Source organism: Hibiscus syriacus, unplaced genomic scaffold, assembly GCF_006381635.1.
Source record: "Hibiscus syriacus cultivar Baekdansim isolate YM2019G1 unplaced genomic scaffold, ASM638163v2 tig00111463_pilon, whole genome shotgun sequence".
In the NCBI taxonomy this organism is placed as follows: domain Eukaryota; kingdom Viridiplantae; phylum Streptophyta; class Magnoliopsida; order Malvales; family Malvaceae; genus Hibiscus; species Hibiscus syriacus.
Genome location: NW_024063098.1, coordinates 548,205 through 565,348, shown reverse-complemented (window position 1 = coordinate 565,348; position 17,144 = coordinate 548,205).

Sequence of the window (17,144 nt, the reverse complement as noted above, 5' to 3'; positions counted from 1 at the left end):
CATCATTCACCACAAAGATAATGATGCCACATTTTCAGAGCGAATACTACTGTTGCCAATTCTAATTAATGAGTAGGATACTTCATCTCATGTATCTTAAGTTGTCTCGAGGCATATGCTATGACTTTTATTTCATATATCAATACACATCTAAAATCATTATGAGGCGCATCGCTATAAACCACAAATTCTTTTCCCGATTTGGTTATACTAGCATTGGGGTTTTTGTTAAAAATCTTATTTAACTTCTCGAAGCTTTCTTTACACCTATCATTCCAAATTAAGGTCACATCTTTTCTCAGTAACTTGGTGGTGGAGAGATGATCAGCGTGAATATCTTAACGAACCTTTGATAATAACTAACAAGTCCCAAGAAACTTTGAACCTCATAAACATCCATTAAAGTTTTCCACTTAATAATGGCTTATACTTTCTTGGGATTCACTTCAAACCCTACTGTTAAACTACATGGCCAAGAAAAACAACTTTTGACAACCAAAATTTAAATTCTGACAACTTGACATACATCCTTTCTTTCGGAAAATCTGAAGTACAATACGAAGATGTGCATAATATTATTCATTAGTGTGAGAATATACCAAAATATTATCGATGAACACTACCATAATTAATACAACTATTGTTTAAATACTCAATTCATCAAATTTATTATGACATGTAGATTGCCATGGAATATTAAGAGACACTCTCCTTTGGGCGTATATGATGTCTACATACATTCAAAGGAGTCCACATCCATCCTACATTCCTTTATAAAAAAGCAAGCCATGGAATTTAAAAAGTTTTCTCCTTTTGGACGCATAAGAGTGTAAATTCAGCCTAGAAAATGTCTACATCCATCATAGGCTTCATGAACTATTCGACTACTAAGGAGTAAGAGAAGAGACAAGTCCTTATTCATCACCATTAAGATTAAGAATTTATTTATCTATTGTGACTCTTCATTTCCAGCATGTGAACACTATAAATCTAACAACCATAACTCATATATGTCTCAAAATACAAGTTTAAGATGTCACTCTAACTTTTTATGACATTCCATATTAGAAAACTCGTAAAATTTTGATTTATTTTAAAATTTTAATTTATTTATTTCAATCAAATTAGTTAATCACATAAAACCATAAAAAATATTTTATCTTCAAATTCGAATCCAATTTTAGGTAGCAACTAGATAGTTCAATGTTGTTTCTCAACATATATAAAACTGCCATAAGACAACCTAATTTAAAAATAATTAAATTATCCCTTTAAATTATATCTACTACCAACAATTTTAAGTCAATCTATTAGAGAAATCCAAAACATTTATAATATACATGTCATTAATGAGTAAAAGATGTCTTATTTATATTGTAGGTTGGTTTGATGTCCCAAGAAGAGATGCTCTCAATGCTCCTTACTTCACGTCCTTTACTTCATTCAAACATACTCATGAAAATCATCATGCGCTAAGTAAAACTTAGTGAGGCAGTAACACATCTAAAGTGAGATAAAAATAAAATGTCATAAAATACTTTAAAACATAAAAATATAATTAAAAGAAAAACGTTGAAACTTTCAAACCGAGCTATTCAAGTCAATTTCCTCTTCAGAAAATTGAAAATCATTATCTCATGGTTTTATCAAAAATCATGTAAATCAACATCATATATAACAACTATTTTATATTCTTTTTCATTTGTACATAATTCAGAACTTTCATTTTCACTTTCATATTATTTCCTTTTAGGTATTTTTCTTAACTTTCACATTCACTTTTCATATTTACTTTCATAGCCCAATGTATATACAAGAGAATGCAAGGTACGTGACTCAAACATAATGCGTGTACTAGGCACTTCACGGTGCCAATCATCATCATCATCATAAGATGCACTCCAATTGCTATCTTATCATTTGCACCAACGATGCCATTCATAATGTACATGAATGTACCATAACATTACTTCACTTTAACTTTCTTTAATTTCCCTGCATGCCAAGTGTACCACGACTGTCAATTCAACATATAATGAGCTTCCATATCATATTATACTCATTTATTAATCATGCAATTCAAATCAAAATCATTTCCAAATCAGAATCATTTTCCATTCATCATCATAAAATTTTAGCTTGGGCAGTTCATTCCCTAAAATAATTCAAATAACATTTCTAAAATCATCGAGGAAATATTTCATTCATAAAAAATTCAGATCATTCTTTATAATCACTTTAGAAAATTTATTTGAATATATTTTCAAAAGATATCATACAAAATGTATTGGGTAATATCATACCCAAAATAAATCATTCATAAACCTTTTTTAAACATTATGGAAATATTCCATACGTAGAATTAAATCATACTTGAAAATAATATGAGGTAGACTGATCGCAAGTCTTCCTCGATCAAAATAAATAATTAAACAATTTGCACTCATATTTGGCTCACTTCTAAACCTTTAATACGATATTCATTTATTCAATGGCTTTGCCTCTCGCTTTCGAATCACTAAGATCACAATTTGTCATAGTACGTACGACATCACATTCATAACAAAATATTCAAACATATGTTAGTATTCTACTAACATATTCTTATTCCAATAAAATAAATTCTATAAGGCATAATTGGTACTAAATCGATTTAAACATAAATCACAATTCCATCATAACTTCAAACTTTCTAAAATATCTATATAATTCTAGGAATGTTCATTTCCATCATCAATCCTTCAACTTTTACAAACTTTACATTTAAATCACCATTTATGAATTCTTTTTAGAATTTAAATCAACTTTTCCATTTAATTCATAATGGTCCTTCACCATTATGCTCACTTTAAATTAATTACTAAAATTTCTAGCATATAATTAATACACTCAATCCAATACTTAAATATTTAAAAACTTGTAATTTCATCCTCTATTTTCCTAACCCTTTTGAATTTAAGCCTTAACTTTTGCAAACTTTCAATTTGATTCCAAATAAATGCTTATACTTGAAAATTCAACATTTAAGTAATAAATTCCATCTTGTAATATCATACTGAAATGGTACCCTTAGATTTAATAAACATATACTTAAATCTCTATTTCCATGACTACTTGAAGTCCCCCACAGAATTTCACCAAATTTTACTTTAGTCCCAAATCAACATTCTAAATCAAAATTTAGCATTCAATATTTAAAATTCAACATTGAATGCCCATAATTGCACTATTGTCATCAATGTCTCATAATTTCCCAAAACTTGTAAAATGGTCAATTTACCTTTTCGAGTTTCCAAATTGGTCCAATTTAATCTCCCAAACACATAGAGGACATCGAATATCAGTTCTAGACCATAAGAAATATTTCAACATTTTCCCAATATTTTTCCATATGGCCGAATATTAATAAGCTAGGGTTTGATTTCATTTCAATTTCAAGCATGAATTCACCATTTTAACAACAAATTCATGTTATTCCAACCATCGTAACATCAAATTCAATCAAAATTAAATCATTATTCATAAACCCAAATGTGTCAAAAAATCATATAAGCTTTTATACTTGATTTTAATCATCATTCATGCTTAAGAATTAATCTACAACATCAATAACATAAAAATATTCCTTCAAATATTCAAAATCAAATATGTTTTTCAACCACCCAATTCATTAATCTCAACATTTAAACATGATTTACATGTAATTTTTACACCAAATGATAGTAAACTTCAAGAGGATTAATTCTCATTCTAATAGCTTAATCCAAAAATCAACAATAAATCTTTAAAAATCAAATTGAAATCCTCACCTGTTTGGCTATGGAGCTCACAGAAAATGCTTGGGGAAGATGTTGTTTTTTATGTAATTATCACTTAAAACACTTGTCACCTTTATAATATAATTGAATATTTAAAATTCAATTAATCAGAAATTCAATTTCAGCCTTAATGAATCATGATAATTACCAATTGCCATTGAAATATCTTCCACTAAAATATTTGTAGTCAAAGATGAACCAAAATAAAATTAACTTTCTACTTTGGCCTTGTAATTTTCAAAAACTGTAATTTAGTCAGCAAATTTTCCCAATTTCGGCTAAATACGAAAAATTAACTTCAATTCAATTGATCAATGCAAAATTTAATTTTCTAAAATATGAAAATAATATTTCCAACCTTTATCAAGCATCCTACAAATTTTTGTGAAATTATGGTTCGATCCAATTACCCGATTTCTTACCAGAATTTAATGTTGTATAGCTTTTAATACAATTTCCAAATCAAAATTCTGATTTTTTGAAAAAATTAATTTGGGGTAAAAATAACCATTTACGGGCCAAAATATATAACTTTTAAAAAAATACATTTTTTGTTCCTAGACTTTTCAAAATTTATATTATAGCCACAAAATTTTCAAAATATACATTTTAGTCGCTAACCAAAAATTGGGATATTACAATTATTCCCCCTTAAAGAAAATCCATTCTAGAATTTTCCGTACATATTTATATACAAGATGTAAAAAAATAAGGAATTTGTTTTTTTATGTCTTAATCTCGTTCTCATGTCGGTTCCATAACTTCATGATTCTGCCAAAGAACTTTTACAAGTGGAATAATCTACTTCTCAATTTTTTGACTTTATAATATAATATTTTCACTTATTCTTCTTCATGTGACAACTCCAGTTGAATTTCAATTTCCTTTGATGAAATCACATATGAAAGATCTAATCGATATTTCCAAAACACTGATACATGAAGCATATTATATATTTTATCCATCTCTGAAGGTAATGCTAATTGATAAGCTACTGAACCAACTCTTCTCGAAGTCTCGTAAGGGAAATAATTTCAAACTTACTTTTCCTTTACGGCTGAATTTCAAAACCTTTTTCCCCATTTATACTTTAGGAAATACTTTTTCACTAACTTGATATTCAATTTCCTTTCTCTTCAGATCTTAATAAAATTTCTATCGGTTAATAGCTATCTTGATATTATCTTCTATAATTTTTATTTTGTCCTCTACTTCCTTGATCAATTTTGAGCCGAATATATTTTGATCCTTTAGCATACCAGCTCAGACGTGTTCGACATTTTATTTCATATAGTGTTTCAAAATGAGTCATCTCAATACTTTAATGATTACTGTTGTTATAAGTGAACTGCTAAAAGAAAAAACTTTTCTTTGATCCTTTAAAATCAATAACACACACCCTTAACATGTATTCAAGTATCTAGATAGTTAACTCAAACTGTTCATCAGTTTGCATATGAAAATTTGTACTAAAATTTAATCATGTTCTCAAGGTTGTATGCAAAAGACTTTGAAAATCTTGAAGTAAAACTTGGGTCTCTGTTAGAAACTATTGAGATAGGTACTCCATGAAATCTCACAATCTCTTTGATATATAACTCATCATACTTATCAATCGAGTAATTTGCAAAATGTAATAAAGTGTGTTGTCTTAGTCAAATTATCCACAATCACCTACATCAAATCTTTCACTATGTGTCAAAGATAAACCTGTCATGAAATCCATAGTAACTCTTTCTCATTTTCACTAAGGAAAATAAATAGGTTGCAGCAAATGAGATGGCACCTAGTTCTCTACTTCAACTTGCTAACATGTCAAACGTTTAGGTTCAAGCTCAATTATAATTCTTTTATGTCTGCATACTAGCATCATCTCTTAACATTTTATTTCCTCATAAATGTATCATTAAAGAACTACAATGAGCTTCAAAAAGAATATTATTCTTTAATTCTTCATCATCGAGTATGCAAACTCGACCCTGATAATACAAACATCCATCAAATTTAATTTCGAAATCTCTAGTTTTTCTTTCACTTGCTAAATCTTGGCTAAATTTTTTTCATATTTGCTTTAAAAATCTTTAATCTGATCTAGCAATGCAAGTCTCTGCCTTAATTCTACAATAATAACACCATTACTTTAATTAATCGAGCATCTAAAGCTTTAAAAGGAGAAAATATTTTTCGGCTAAGTGCAGAAGCTACCACATTAGCCTTTCTAGAATGGTAGTTACTTATTCATCATAGCCTTTCATAATCTTGATCGATTTCCTTTTTCAAATATTTATTTCTTTCTAAATTAGCAGTTATTTCAGACTTTTATGATCTGTATAATTAAAACATCGTTCACTACATATAACAAAGCCCATTTGTCAAAGTTATTACCACAATTGTAACTTCAAAACATGATTCAAACAATTCCTTTTATATGTCTTATGCTGACTCGAAGCATAGGTTACAACTTTGCCTACTTGCATAAGTATACATCCCAAGCCGTTTTGAGATGCATTACTATAAATCTACTATTCTTTGCCTAATTCTCAATGCACTGTAACTGATGCCTCTATTAGAATCTTTTTAAGCATATCAAAACTATCTTGTAACTTTTCAGTCCATACAAATGGTACATCATTCCCAATAAATTCAATGGCTGGTGAAACAATCATTGAGAAATTCTTCAAGAATCTCCGATAATAGTCAACTAATCCCAAGAAACTTTGAACTTCAAAAACATTTTTCGTAGTTTTTCATTCCATCATTTCTTGTACTCTCTTGAGATTAACCTTGATTCTCTCAGTTGAAATCACATGGCTAAGAAAAACAACTTCCTACAACTAGAATTTACACTTTAACAAATTCAACATAAAACTTTTTATTCTGCAGTGTCTGAAGTACAATGCGAAAATGTAACTCATGGTCTTTTTAGTCTTGGAATAAACCAATATATCATCAATAAAAACAATCACAAAATGATCCAAATATGGCTGAAACATCTGATTCATCAAATTCATGAATACTGCAAGAGCATTAGTCAATCCAAATGGCATCATTACAAACTCATAATGACTATATCGAGTTCTGAGAGCCATCTTTGAAATATTTTCCTCTTTAATCTTTAACGAATAATATCCCGATCGAAGATAAATCTTTGAAAACACATAGGTACCTTTAAGTTGATCAAACAGATCATCAATTTTCAGAAGAGGGTATTTATTCTTCACTATCACTTTATTAAACTAATTATAGTCTATTCATAATTTCATAAATCCATTTTTCTTTTCAACAAATAATATGGTGCACTCTACATAGATACATTCAGTCTGATAAAACTATGATCTAGTAGCTTCTGTAACTGTGCCATTAGCTCTCTGAGTATCGTCAAAGCTATTCAGTATGAAATCATCGATATAAGCGTAATACCCAAAAAATTATAAATCTTGGATTCTACCTCATAATCAATCCAGGTAATTCATCAGAAAACACATCTGAAAATTTCCTAACTGTTGGAATATCCTCCAACTTAACCTTAGATTATCGGGAGTCAACCACATTAGCCAAGTAGGTTGAACAACCTTTTAACATCAATTTCTTTACAGTCACTGGCGATATCTCATTGGTCAATAATTATGCTTTATCTCTAATTATTATAATTTTAGAACCCTTTGTATCTTTAAAAAATAATCGCTTTTTGCAACAATCTACCCAACCATAACGTGGAGATAACAAATCCATGCCCAAGATGATCTCCAACTCATCAAATGGTAATTTCATAAAACTCACCAGGAACACAACCTCTTGAATCTTTATCGAACAATTTCTACTTATTTGCTTTACTCTAGCACTATCACCCAACATATTCATTGCTATCAATGACTTATAAGGAAATGCCTTTTCAGGCCAATCTTTACTAATACAACTTATTAACACATTCGAATCTTAATGGTAATTTGTTACTTTACCACTTGTGGTTATTATTTATACACTTTTTCATTTCTTCCTTCTTACTCCAGTTATTATAATCTTGAAACCCTTTAGGTCCTTCAGATCAACATCTACTGTACATTCAAATGTATTCTAATTCCTTTCGAATGATAACGTAATTTTAGCGGATTCACTAAGAACATAAATTTCTTTAAACTTTTAGTAGACAACTAGTATACTACTTACCGTTATCTCCTGATCTTAAGGGTGTAGCCTTTAATCTATTTCGCAAGATTAACTTAAATCAAACATTTATCTAAACAACTTAATACTTGGCTTATGTACTTACAAAACATTTAAGCATACCTATAGAAATCTCATAATCATTAGTAAATTCAACAATCTCTAGGTCCTCTTCAGCTTCAATTTCTCTTGTATACCTTCTAAACATTCTGATAAATTCCTCCAATTCACTAACCACATTAATAGGTGGCATATTTCTTCCACAAAATAGAGAATAATCTCTTACAACTTCAATCCTTCAAAGGTGAATTACGAAAGTTTTCTCTTGTCTGTTTGGATCGATTACAACCTCGATCTTCTATATATTCTTATTAGATTTATTACCCTCACTTTTAGAGGTTTAGGTCGAGAATCGACTAAACATGTAGCTTTAATACCAATAAATGTAACACCCATAAACTGTATACGTCTCAAAATATGAGTTTAAGATGTCACGTTGACTTTTTTATAACACTCCATATTAGAAAACTCGTAAATTTTAATTCATTTTAAATTTCAATTTATTTATTCCAATCAAATTAATTAATCACGTAAAAACATAAAATTATATTTTATCATTCAATTTGAATCAGATTTTAGGAAGCAACTAAGCAGTTCAATGTTGTTTTCAACATATATAAAAATGCCATAATAATGCTAATTTAAAAATCATTCAATTACCCTTTAAATTATATCTACTATCAATCATTTTAAGTTAATCTATCAGAGTAATTCAAAACATTTATAATATACATGCCACTAATGAGTAAAAGATGTCTTACTGATATTATGATTTCCTAAGAATAGATGCTTTTAGTGCGCCTTACGTCACGTCATTTTCTTTATTCGAACCTACACATGAAAATCATCACACGCCAAGTAAAACTTAGGGAGGCAGTAACACATCCAAGGTGAGATAAACATAAAATGTTATAAAATACTTTAAAACATAAAAATGTAATTAAAAGAAAATCGTTTAAACTTTCAAATTGAGTTATTCAAGCCGATTTCCTTTTCAGAAACCTAAAAATCATTATCTCATGATTTTATCAAAATCATGTAAATCAATATCAGGTATAAGAATTATTTTATATTCTTTTTCATTTGTACATAATTCATTGTAACATCCCAAATTAAGGGTTAGTGACTAAATTGTAAAATTTTAGAATTTGGGGATAAAAGTAGAATAGTTCAATAGTTCAATGATTTATGTGGAGATATTTCCTTAAAGTTGTTAGTAAATATTAAAGGGGTCAAATGGAAAATGAGTAATTGAACAAGGAAAATAATTAAATAATAATTAATGGGTATTATAATACCCATGTGAATCATAATTGAGGGGAGAAGTTTCCAGCTTATCTTCTTCAACTTTTTCTCTTCTTCTAACCGTGAAACCTCATAGCCAATGTGAGTTTCTTTATTATATGATTTTTTGTTTATTTTATGGTTGGGTTTTGATCATTAGATGATAACTAAGCTTAAGGAAAGCTTAAGTTGTCTTAAAATCAAAAGATAAAGGAGTTAGGAAAGATTAAAGATTTGGAGTTCTTGAGTGAAATCTTGAAATAGAACTTATAATAAGAATTGAAAGTTGGATTTCACTTGTCATTAACCTAATTAAGGAATATAGTATTAGAATTTGATTTAAAGCATATTAAAAACTGGTTATGATTCTTGAAGTTCATAAAGAGGAGAGGATATTAAGGTTAAAGATGAGATAAATAGATATAAATGAGTTTAATAAAGTATATGCAAGTTAGGAATATGAAAGGGGGTGAAAAATGAAGCATTTGAGTTGAATTGAGTAGATTTTCGGGTTCACAAAGTGACTCCCAAAATGTTTTATTCAGACTAGTAAGCCATGTCCACGCCTTAACTAAAGACCTATTATGTGATAACTCAAAATGAATAAGTCGTGCCCACGCCTTATGCGAAAACCTCCTATGGTCTTGCCATATTTGAATGCATGATTCTATAAATGCAAGCATGTGAATGATATGATGCTTATGTGTACATGAGTACATGAAAGTGGGTATATGTGTCATAGGTTATTATATGTGACATGATTTACATGAATATATGTAAATGAGGAGACGTAAGAGTAAGATATAAGCAATGTAACAAGAAGTGTGAAATGAAATGAAAAGTTGATATAAGCTATGCAAAAGTGATTTACGTGAATATATGTATATTTGATCCAAGTTATGTGAATATTTGAGAATAAAATAGGAGAAAAGGAATATGTGATATGTGAAAGTGAATCATATGAAAATGTGTTAGGTGTGAGTGAACTACATGATTAAATGTGATATGTGAAATTTATATATATATATATATATATATATATATATATATATATATATGTGTGTGTGTGTGTATGTGTGTGTGAATATGAGAAATAATATAAGCTATGTGACATGATCTATATGATTACATGAATATGCAATGTGTGATAGAAGAGAAGAAATATGTGATTACATGAAATGTGATAAAGAGCTATGTGAAATAATGATGTGATATGAATGTGATATATGAACATAAGTGACTAATTGATATTAGCTACGTGACTATATGAAAGCTAGAACATGTGACATGAAATACATGATAAGAAGATATGATACTCTGTAAGGGTGTTACATGATATGAAATAAAAGAGTTATGAGTTATATGCATATGAAATATATGGTTACACATACATGTGGTATGTGACAGAAGAGAAAGAATAAGTGATATGAAATGTTATAAATGATAATGCCCATGTTATGTGATATGAGAGCTAGGGGTATAGTTGTCATGCCAAGAGTCGAGGGATTACCTATGTTCTACGGAACATATGGACATAATTACCTATGTCTTTCGGGGCATTTGGAAAGAATTACCTATGTCTTTTGAGACATATAGATAATATGCCTATGTTATAAGGAACATATGGACAGTTTACCTAGGTTCTTCGAGACCTATGGACAGTTGTCGAAGTTCTTTATGACCTCTGGATAGGTCCTTCGGGACATTTATACGATCTGTAGTGACAGCATAGTGGTACACAACCTCAATATACTCACATACCTTCAGTTCTCAACAGTGTACATGGGACTATAAAAGATATCAAAAGTATTTGCATTATTATATGATATAGTGCTATTATTGTTTACATTGAATTCTTTGTGAACATGTGTTAATAAAGAGATAATAATCACTACAATATATGTTATGCATATGCTTTTGGTGATATGAAATGTTTCACAGAAATTATATGATGTTATATGGTACACACACAAAAATAAGTACAAGATCATATGATAAATGGGTTAATGATAATGATAATCATGATAATAAGGTTGTTGTGGATAATGATGGTATAGTTGCATGTATGCATTTTGTTATATGAAATGTTTATGGTTTTATTATATGTTTTATATGCCTCACTAAGTCAACGACTTAGCGTGTGATTGTTTCACGCGTAGGTTCCGAGAAGAGGAATAATGATAAAAGTTAAGCAAGGCATGTTAATTATCCTAACCGAATATCATATCAGGAATGTAGTTGAATTACATGTATTTGGCTATATAGAATTGAGTTGGCATGTAATATAAAAGATTTGAATATGATATGCTCTGAACAAGTTTTGTAATGTTTAAACACAATTTTGTAAATGGTAAATGTATAGAGATGAAAGTTTTAAATTTTATGAGTTTTAAACATGTTTTACGAAAGTACTATAGCAGTACTATATCATGGTACTGTTCATACCGTTTTTTACTATTCATACCATATTTTACTGATAAGGTAGAAATGCCTTATTACATCATATGGTAACCATATCGATTGATTGTTGATCTAGGAAGGAAGCAAAACAACCTATATACGATAATGGTATAAATAGATGGGCTAAAGTGGTAATCGTGATGATAAATGGTCGGTTTAATTATGAGAGATGGTAGTGGAAGATTTTTGGTTGTAAATATGATATGGTTAACAAAATAAGGGAAAGTTGATGACGATAGTATCTCAAAGAATACTCAAAGAAGAACTAATGTTAAAAAAAATAAAGACCCAAACTTTATATTGCTTTTTTAAGGGGTGGTAAACAATGACTTTGATAGTATCCTAGATATGACCAAGGAAGAACCAGTGCTATAAAGAGGAAAGACCCAGCCTTACAAATCCATTCTAAGGGGTGGTAACAATGACTTTGACTCACTATCTATAAAGAGATAGGAACCACAAGTATTTTAATGAAAGGAATTGGCGCCAAAAGTAACAAGTTGCTAGTTTGGTCGATAAAAGTCACAAGGACTTAAACAATAGAAAAATCTCACTTAATTCATCATCAAAGTCTTCCTTTCAATGCAACATGAAAGCCTATTTATAGGACTTGAATGTGTCTTGGCCAAATAATACATGGTGATGTGGCCATCTTTACACTTCCCTAAAAAGAGAATTTAAATGCATAATTTAAATATAACTATCATGCATATTCTAGGTGTATATTCGGTCAAGCATGGAAATATATCTCCTTGGTCGAATTCTTCAAGTTGTGGCTGAGTTGTCATGTTTCCTTAATCCTCCAACAAGCTGCCAATTGTGTGTAATGCTCCAATAAACCTTGCTGCCATGTTTGTGAGCTGGATGTGTCTTCTAAGTGCTCCACTAGACTGTCCTAACATGTTTCATGTTCTCCATTAAGGCCTCTCAAGTATAAGTCTATTGAAGGAGATGAATATCTACAAATCCCATACTTATTTCTAGCCTGCACTATCTTCAATAATTTGGCCATATCTCGAGATCCACATATCATATTGATTCTATTCAAAGTGAGTTAGAAAGATAAGAGATATTGGAACAAATGTTAAGAATACTTCATCACCCAAATATTCTTGGAACATGTCCAGAAAGGGCGATCAAGATGAGTGATGTGAAATGTCCACTGGATTGTCTTTGATTATTCCTTGCAATAAAGCATAAATGAGTAAATAAATATTAAAATAAGGTAAGAATCCCTTAGAATCAACAAGGTAGAACGTCTATGATGTGATCAAGTCACAGATAATGCTGGTGATAGTCAGGATCACATCATTTTCCCCTTCTTTTGGGCGATTTTTCCTAAAATTAATACTTGGTACATAAGGCAAAATTTTAATCTTTGTTTGAATGGATATTCTTTCATATTCATCTTGCACTTCTTTTTGTATTTTTTGTGTGTTTTTGTTGTTGTTACACGTTGTTTGTTCCACCAAAGCTCTGACTACCGTTTGATGTAATACGACTCGGCTCGATGTAAGCTCTGATACCATATGATGTAATAAGGCTTTTCTACCTTATCGATTGATTGTGGATCTAGGAATGAAGCAAAATAACCTGCATGAGATAATGGTATAAATGGATGGGCTAAAGTGGTAATCATGATGGTAAATGGTTGGTTTAATTATGAGAGATGGTAGAGGAAGATGTTTGGTTGTGGATATGATATGGTTAACGAAATAAGGGAAAGCTGATGAGGATAGTATCTCAAAGAATACTCAAAGAAGAACTAATGTTAAAAAAACAAAACCCAAACTTTATATTACTTCTTTAAGGGGTAGTAAACAAATACTTTGATAATATCCTATAAATGACCAAGGAAGAACAAGTGCTATAGAGAGCAATGACCCGACCTTACAAATCCTTTCTAAGGGTTGGTAACAAGGACTTTGACTCACTACCTATAAAGAGATAGGAACCACAAGTATCATAATGAAAGAAATTGACGCCATAAGTAACAAGTTACTTGTTTGGTCGATAAAATTCATAAGGACTTAAACTAAAGAAAAATCTCACTTAATTTATCATCAAAGTTTCCCTTACAATGCAACATGAAAGCCTATTTTTAGGACTTGATTGTGTCTTGGCCAAATAATGCATGGTAATGTGGCCATCTTTACACTTCCCTAAAAAGAGAATTTAAATGCATAATTTAAATATAACTATCATGCATATTCTAGGTGTATAATCAGTCAAGCATGGAAATATATCTCCCTGGTCGAATTCTTCAAGTTGTGGATGAGTTGTCATGTTTCCTTAATGCTCCAACAAACTGCCAATTGTGTGTAATGCTCCAATAAACCTTGTTTCCATTTTTATGAGCTGGATATGTCTTCTAAGTGCTCCGATATATTGTCCTAACATGTGGCATGTTCTCTATTAAATCCTCTCAAGCATAAGTCCATTGAAGGAGATGAATAGCTACAAATCCCGTACTTATTTCCAGCCTGCACTATCTTTAAAAATTTGTCCATATATCAAGCTCCACATATCAGATTGATTTTATTCAAAGTGAGTTAGAAAGATAAGAGATATTGGAACAAATGTTAAGAAGACTTCATCACCAAAATATGCTTGGAACATGTCCAGAAAGGGCGATCAAGATGAGTGATGTGAATTGTCCACTGGAGTTCCTTTGATTGTTCCTTGCAATAAAGCATACATGAGTAAATAAATATTAAAATAAGGTAAGACTCCCTTAGAATCAACAAGGTAGAACGTCCATGATGTGATCAAGTCATGGATAAAGCTGGTTCTAGTCAGGACCACATCATTATCCCCTTCTTTTGGGTAATTTGTCCTCAAATCGATACTTGGTACATAGGGGGACAATTTTGATCTTTGTTTGAAAGGATATTCTTTCGTTTTCATGTTGCACTTCTTGTTGTATTTTTTTTATGTTGTTGTTGTTGTTACACGTTGCTTCTTCCACCAAAGCTCTTATTACTATTTGATGTAATACGGCTTATTACATCATATGGTAGCCTTATCGATTGATTGTGGATCTAAGAAGGAAGAAAAATAACCTGCATAAGATAATGGTATAAATGGATGGGCTAAAGTGGTAATCGTGATGGTAAATGGTCGGTTTAATTATGAGAGATAATAGCGGAAGATGTTTGGTTGTGCATATGATATGGTTAATGAAATAAGGGAAAGTTGATGAGGATAGTATCTCAAAGAATACTCAAAGAAGAACCAATGTTAAAAAAAACAAATACCCAAACTTTATATTTTTTTTATTAAGGGGTGGTAAACAAGGACTTTGATAGTATCCTAGAAATGACCAAGGAAGAACCAATACTATAGAGAGCAAAGACCCAGCCTTACAAATCCGTTCTAAGGGGTGGTAACAAGGACTTTGACTCACTATCTATAAAGAGATAGGAACCAAAAGTATCATAATGAAAGGTAGAAATGCCTTATTACATCATATGGTAGCCTTATCGATTGATTGTGGATCTAGAAAGGAAGCAAAACAACCTATATAAGATAATGGTATAAATGGATGGGCTAAAGTGGTAATCGTGATGGTAAATGGTCGGTTTAATTATGAGAGATGGTAGTGGAAGATTTTTGGTTGTAAATATGATATGGTTAACGAAATAAGGGAAAGTTGATGAGGATAGTATCTCAAAGAATACTCAAAGAAAATAATGTTAAAAAAACAAAGACCCAAACTTTATATTGCTTTTTTAAGGGGTGGTAAACAATGACTTTGATAGTATCCTAGAAAAGACCAAGGAAGAACTATTGCTATAAAGAGGAAAGACCCAGTGAAAGGAATTAATGCCAAAAGTAACAAGTTACTTGTTTGGTCGATAAAAGTCATAAGGACTTAAACAAGAGAAAAATATCACTTAATTCATCATCAAAGTCTTCCTTACAATGCAACATAAAAGCCTATTTATAGGACTTGAATGTGTCTTGGCCAAATAATGCATGGTGATGTGGCCATCTTTACACTTCCCTAAAAAGAGAATTTAAATGCATAATTTAAATATAACTACAATGCATATTATAGGTGTATATTCGGTCAAGCATGGAAATATATCTGCTTGGTCGAATTCTTCAAGCTGTGGCTGAGTTGTCATGTTTCCTTAATGCTCCAACAAGCTACCAATTGTGTGTAATGCTCCAATAAACCTTGCTGCCATGTTTGTGAGCTGGAAGTGTCTTCTAAGTGCTCCACTAGACTTTCCTAACATGTGGCATGTTCTCCATTAAATCCTCTCAAGCATAAGTCCATTGATGGAGATGAATAGCTACAAATCCCGTACTTATTTCCAGCCTGCACTGTCTTCAAATATTTGGCCATATATCGAGCTCCACATATCAGATTGATTTTATTCAAATTGAGTTATAAATATAAGAGATATTGAAACAAATGTTAAGAAGACTTCATCACCAAAATATGCTTGGAACATGTCCAGAAAGGGCTATCAAGATGAGTGATGTGAACTGTCCACTGGATTTCCTTTGATTGTTCCTTGCAATAAAGCATAAATGAGTAAATAAATATTAAAATAAGGTAAGACTCCCTTAGAATCAACAAGGTATAACATCCATGATGTGATCAAGTCATGGATAAAGCTGGTGCTAGTCAGGATCACATCATTATCCCTTTCTTTTGGGTAATTTGTCCTCAAATCGATACTTGGTACATAAGGGAACAATTTTGATCTTTGTTTGAAAGGATATTCTTTCATTTTCATGTTTCACTTCTTGTTGTATTTTTTTGTGTTTTTGTTGTTTTTACACGTTGCTTCTTCCACCAAAGCTCTTATTATTGTTTGATGTAATACGACTTATTACATCATATGGTGGCCTTATCGATTGATTCTGGTTCTAGGAAGGAAGAAAAATAACCTGTATAAGATAATGGTATAAATGGATGGGCTAAAGTGGTAATCGTGATGGTAAATGGTCGGTTTAATTATGAGAGATAGTAGCGGAAGATGTTCGGTTGTGGATATGATATGGTTAATGAAATAAGGGAAAGTTGATGAGTAGAGTATCTCAAAGAATTCTCAAAGAAGAACCAATGTTAAAAAAAAACAAAGGCCCAAACTATCAATTGCTTCTTTAAGGGGTGGTAAACAAGGAATTTGATAGTATCCTATAAATGACTAAGGAAGAACTAGTGCTATAGAGAGCAAAGACCCAGCCTTACAAATCCGTGCTATAGATATGAACCAGAAGTATCATAATAAAAGGTAGAAACGCCTTATTACATCATATGGTAGCCTTATCGATTGATTGTGGATCTAGGAAGAAAGTAAAATAACCTATATAAGATAATGGTATAAATGGATGTGCTAA